A 6,094-nucleotide genomic window follows, 5' to 3' on the forward strand; every position below is an offset into this window, starting at 1 on the left:
TGTCTGTCTGATAACAAGGAGATGCACATTCAATCCAACTATGGTCAGAGGACATCACCAGAGGCTTAAGCTATGTGTGTACCCTGCACATGGGTTTTGGACTTCCACTGTTGTCCATTACCTTCTTCAAACCAGGTGTTCAAAATTGAAACACTGTTAGTCATCTCCCTGGGGAATAAAGGTAATAGTGTCATTAAAATAGCCAATGGTGTAGAATTTAAAACCCAGTTGAGAAAAGGCGATAATACAAGTATAGGTTGGCTACAAACTGCAATTCACAAATTATTGATTTGTACAGATTATACTCTTTAGTGACTGGACACTATTTACACAAACAGTGGAAGTTGGTGGTAAGGCAAAACTTTCAATAACATTCATTGACAGTAGCAGAACCAGGCCCACCAGATTAATGCCTGTCTTAAGAAAGCAAAGAGGGCGTTAAAATAGTAAATATATGGTAGTCCCGGCCACTGTGCACCTGAGGCAAGAGATCTGAGCCAGCATCTGACCACCACCACTTGTACACCCTTGGTATTAGCAGTCATCTGATTCTTCTCACACTTTAAAGTTTCATCATTATGCCCAAGAACTACAGGTGAGTTTGAGGTAGAGCCATGTCACTTAGTGGGGTTCTCACATCAAGTCTTCTGGTTTATCAGATTTTGTAATCCATTTATTTGGTGATGGGCAGTTAAGCTGTTTTTATCCCTGGGGTGCTGGGAACAGTATTGCAGTAAACATTGGTGTCCAAATATCTGTTTGAATTCTTGCTTTCAATCCTTGGGACACCTATCCACAATTGGAATTGCAGAGGGATTGGGTAATTCAAGATTTATCTTCTCCACACTGACTAAACCATCTTACAATTCTATCAACAGTGGATGAGGGTTCCAATCTCCACACATCCTCACCCGCATCTGTTCTGTTCTTCCTTTCCTTCCTTCCCGTGTCTCCCTATCTCTCTCTCTCTCTCTCTCTCCCCCCCCCTCTCTTTTATAATCACAGTAGTTCCAGTAAGGGTAAAGTGATATCAACATTTTGGTCTTGATTTGCGTAGAAAATGTTATGTTCTTCTTGGCAATGGCATGTCCTCTTTGGTGAAATGTCTATTAATTCCTTTGTTCATTCTTTGGTTGTATTGTTTGTCTTTTTTTAATATGTGGATATTCTTTATATATTCTGGACATTAAGCCCCTCAAACCCCCCCCCAGTTTTTGTTTCATCTGTAGGTTGTCTCTTCCCTTTGTTGATGTAGTCCTTTGATTGCCAAAAGATTTTTTATGTTGATGAAGGCAAATTGATCAATTTTTATATTTTGCTGTTTATGCATTTGATGTCATATGTGAGAATCCATGGTTAAAAACAAAGTCCCAGAGCTTTATCCCTACGTTTTTTTAGTTGTTTTCCTGAGACTTTTGGTATTAGATCTCACATGTAAAACCTGATCTATTGAGTCAGTTTTTTATATGGTGTAACAAATGGATCTGTCTTCATTCTTCTCCATGTTCATCCCTTTGTGCCATTTGCTAAAGACACCCTGTAGGAAATCAGTTGACCATAGACATATTGCTTTATTCCTGGTCTCTCAATTCTGTTATTGTACTAGAACCAAACTCTTTTGATTATTTTAGCTTTACAGTATTGGGAAGAATAGGAATTCCAGAACACTTTATTGTGCTCATGCAAAACCTGTGCATAGATCAAGAGGCAGTTGGTCAAATAGAAGAAGGGAATACTGTATGGCTTTAGATGAGGAAAAGTGTATTTCCGGTTTGTGCCCTCTAGCCATAACATTCCATCTGTATGCTGAGCAGACAATCAGAGAACCCAAACTATATGAAGAAGAGCGTAGCATGGGGATTGCAGGAAGGCTTACTACCAACCTGCAATATGCAGATGACACGACCTTGCTTGATAAAGATGAAGAGGATGGGAAGCAATTGCAGATCGCAGCCTTCGATGGGATTACACCTCAAAGAAAATTGAAATCCTCAAACTGACCACGAGATCATGATGAATAGAGAAAAAATTGAGGTTGTCAAGATTTTATCTTGCTTAGATCTGCAATCAATGTTCATGGAAGCAGCAGTCAGGAGATCAAACAACCCTCATTGCAGTGGGTAAATCTGCTGCACAGACCTCTTTAAACTGTTGAAGAGTAAGGGGGTCACTTTAAGGACTAAAGAGTGCCTGACCCAACCCATGATGCTTTCATTCCCCTTGTTTTCATGTGGGAGCTGGGCAGTAAACAAGGAAACCTGGGGAATTCGTGCAATGGGATTTGGCATTTGTAAAGAATATCGAAAGTCCCATGGACTGCCAGAAGAGCAAACAAGTATGCCTTGAAAGGTGTACAGTCAGAATGCCTGTTAGGAGCGAGGATGACGAGACTTGGTCTCGCCTACTTTGGACGTGTCATCAGGAAAGACCAGTCCTTGGAAAAGGACACCATAGTTGGTAAAGGAGCGTCAGCAAAGTAGAGGAAGACTGTCAAGGAGATGATGGGCTGACACTGGCTGCAACAGCGGACTCAAACACGACAATTGTGAGGAGGGCCCAGTCTGAGACTGGTTCATTCTGCCATCCGTAAGTCGGAAATGAGTGAATGACACCTTCCGGCAACGGCATCGCATGTATTGACACTGGGAAGCGTGAGTTCTACTTGCTTCTTCTTTTCTAAGATTACTTTAGCTGGGTGGGCCACTTGCAATTCTGCATGAATTTGAGGGTGAACTTTCCCATTTTTGCAAAAAAAAAAACAACCAAAAGTCTGTTGGATTTTGACTGGGATTTAATCTATAGACTGCCTTGTGTAAAAGTTTAATAAAAATGTTAACAATGAAATCATAGCATTTGAACAATAAGTCTTCCAATTCATAAGCACAAAACATCTTCATTTTTCAAGTCTTCTTTAATTTCTTTTAGTAATATTTTATACGTTTTAGTATACAAGCCTTTCACCTTCTCGTTAAATTTCTTCCTAGGTATTTTATCCTTGAGATGTTATTTTGAATGGAACTGTTTCCTTTACCAAGATCATAATCCAAGTACATGAATTCTTCTCCAGTCTTCTTTATTTATTACCTAGCTTTCACATGTATATGGGGTTATTGAAAATGTCGTGGCTTGGGAAATTTTGTGTATAAAGCAAAAATTCCTCTTCTCATGAACCAGTTTGGCTAAAGCAAAAATTCCTCTTCTCATGAACCAGTTTGGCTATCAGTTTTCATGGTGGGCGGGACAGATGGAAACTGAGGAAAGGACCAGAAGCCCAACCCCGCTTCTCTGCCACAGTGGCATGATCAGTGTTGCCAATGGAAGACAGGAGATTTACAAGCAGCAGTGGTGTAGAAGCACTGTCTTGTTCACCATAGCTGCCCCTTCTTTTCAGTTTGTCACTGTACCTAAAGTCTCCATCATCAGCTTTCTTCTCACAGATTACACTGTTGCTTCCAAATAGGAGTTATATGGAAAGGATATCTCATAATTGTCTATTTGATCGTGATTGTTGAGCCAGGATGAAATCAGTTGTTTGATTAGTTGCTGTTAAGACTGGTGGATAGACTTTTTTATAGAAGACAGGAGCCTGCTGATGGGAACTTATGTGGTAGTGGTTCACCTTTACAGAGCAACCCTGAAAGGGGTTTGTCCCTGACCTAGACTTGGAGGATGTTAGTTCAATCCACTGTGATTATTCTCCAGAACATCCTTGACAGTTCTCTGAGGAATCAGTTCTTTTAGGAGCTAAAATGCAAGTGTGGGAGTTAATTGGATAGTTCACAAGTCGAATTTCCTAACACCTCCTGTATTCTAGGAGTTGTCTAGAAACAAGTATAACAGGGAGCAAGGCATGGGCCTGCCTTGCCGACACCATTTATAGCCCAGACTTGTGATGAAAGTCAGCCAATTTCACTTGAAAACTCTTGCAGTTTTATGAGCTCCCTTGCATTGCACTATAAAAATGTAACAATGCGGGCATTAACAAAAATCAACATGGAGAGTATTAATCTGGGGTTATTTTTCCCACTGACCTCAAGGAGAGTTGTTCAGCTTGCTGAGTCGGGAAGGGGAGTCGTTGGTAGTGGTGGTGGTGGTGTTAGAATGTTGTCCAGGAATTCTGGGCAAGAATTGTGTACTGTTTATATACTCAGTTGTATATACTCAGTTCCTGATTTGCAGGCCCTCCTTTCAGAGAAAATATCTTAAATGTTTAATGCTGTCATATACATGTGTGTATATATATGTACATATATATGTGTGTCTATGTGTGTGTTGTTAGATGCCATCGAATAGGTTCCAACTCATAACGACCCTATGTACAACCCAACAAAGAAGTCCCGCCTCCTCCCCTGCCATCCTCCCAGTTCTTGGTGTTACGGCCCATTGTGGCAGCCGCTGTGTCCCTCTGTCTCACGGAGAATTACGTGTGTGTGTGTGTGTGTGTGTATGTGTGTTCATTTATAGGGTTGTTTTAAATCAAACTTACAACTTACAACAGGGAACACATATAATTTTGTTGTGGTAATATCTTTGGCTCATTAAAATAGAAACATGACAGCTATGGATTTAAAGGTGGGTCCTCTGTCTAAGCACTTCTTAAAAAGTATTTCATTGAGCCCCAGTGACGTGTGATGCAATGGAATGAATCAGTACCTGGGTGGACACAGTCTCTTAGCCAATCTGCCTTTCAGTTTTCCAGTCTGCAACATGAGACCTTACGGAGCAATTATGAGGAACTAATTAGATCACATGTATGAAAAGACTTGGTAAGTTAAAAAAAATCATTGGTTGAATTATTATTACTCTTGCTAGTGGCCAGATTTAAACATTAATACTAGAAAGGGGCTTGGAGTACAGGGACGCGCTAAAGACTTTTATGTACGCACTCCTGATAACTGTGTCCCTAACTTCAGCAGCTCGAAACCACGAGCCAATCTGTGGGAGGAAGATGAGGCTTTCTGCTTCCACGGGGCGCAGTTCCACCGGCCCATAGCGTCACTGAGTGGGAATCAACTCAATGGCAATGATTTTGAGGTTGTTGTTGGTTTTTTCAATTAGGCCCATCAAAATCTAAGTCACAATGGACAACCGAAAACTGGGTGAAGGGAGACAATGGGCAGTGTAAAAATAATAATAAAATAATAATAATTTATAAATTAACAAGGGTTCATGAGGGAGGGGAGGGGGGAGGGAGGGGGAATGAGCTGATACCAAGGGCTCAAGTAGAAAGCAAATGATGATGACAACCAATGTGCAAATGTGCTGGACACAATGGGTGTATGTATGGATTGTGAGAAGTGTTGTATAAGCCCCCAATAAAATGATTAAAAAATAAAATAAAATAAACTAAGGGGAATAGTTAAAAAAAAAATCTGAGTCACATGAAGGTATAAATGACTGCTCATAAACTACTGTCACCTTACCAGGGGAATTGAATTTTCCCAGACTCAAAGCCTTTGTTGAAAGAATGGATATTCAACTAGTTAACATTTAAATATCAAGCAGTGAATGAGGACAGTTAAAACATAAAACTGTGGTTTTATGGCAGATTTATATTGAGACTTTAATATAGAGGAAATGTCTTACTATCCCTTTTTACATTTACACGTATGCATAGGTGGCTTTTCATGAAGCCATACCTCTAAAAGCAGGATAAAAAGCATCCCTCAAGTTATAAACCGAAAACTGAACTAAAAATCCCTAACCATTGAGCTACAGCTCTGAATATTCCTCAAGATTCCCAAGAGGGGACCTGACCCCTGGATTGAGGGGACATTGCTTCCAATGTGCAGCTTTAAAACGTGTAGAACCTCTGTCATTGGAACTTAGCTAAAAATAGATATGCACATTTAATGAAATAGCGTTTCGCTCCCCATACACCTCCACACCTTCAAAAATCTATTATTAAAGCGATGCTACATCTATAATCTGTAATCGTTTAGAATGGAGAGAATACAGAGTTTTGTAGGAACTTAAACATCTTATTGCATCAAAAAAGAGGAGATAACAATTGTTCGCATTTCCTCAACTAATTGCAGATTTCTTAGGAAACAGCATTTTACACAATGAACAAATTACTGAGTGCTTAAAAAAT

This window comes from Echinops telfairi, unplaced genomic scaffold (assembly GCF_000313985.2).
Source record: "Echinops telfairi isolate 266 unplaced genomic scaffold, ASM31398v2 ScPeMD7_4;HRSCAF=17, whole genome shotgun sequence".
Taxonomy (NCBI): Eukaryota; Metazoa; Chordata; class Mammalia; order Afrosoricida; family Tenrecidae; genus Echinops; species Echinops telfairi.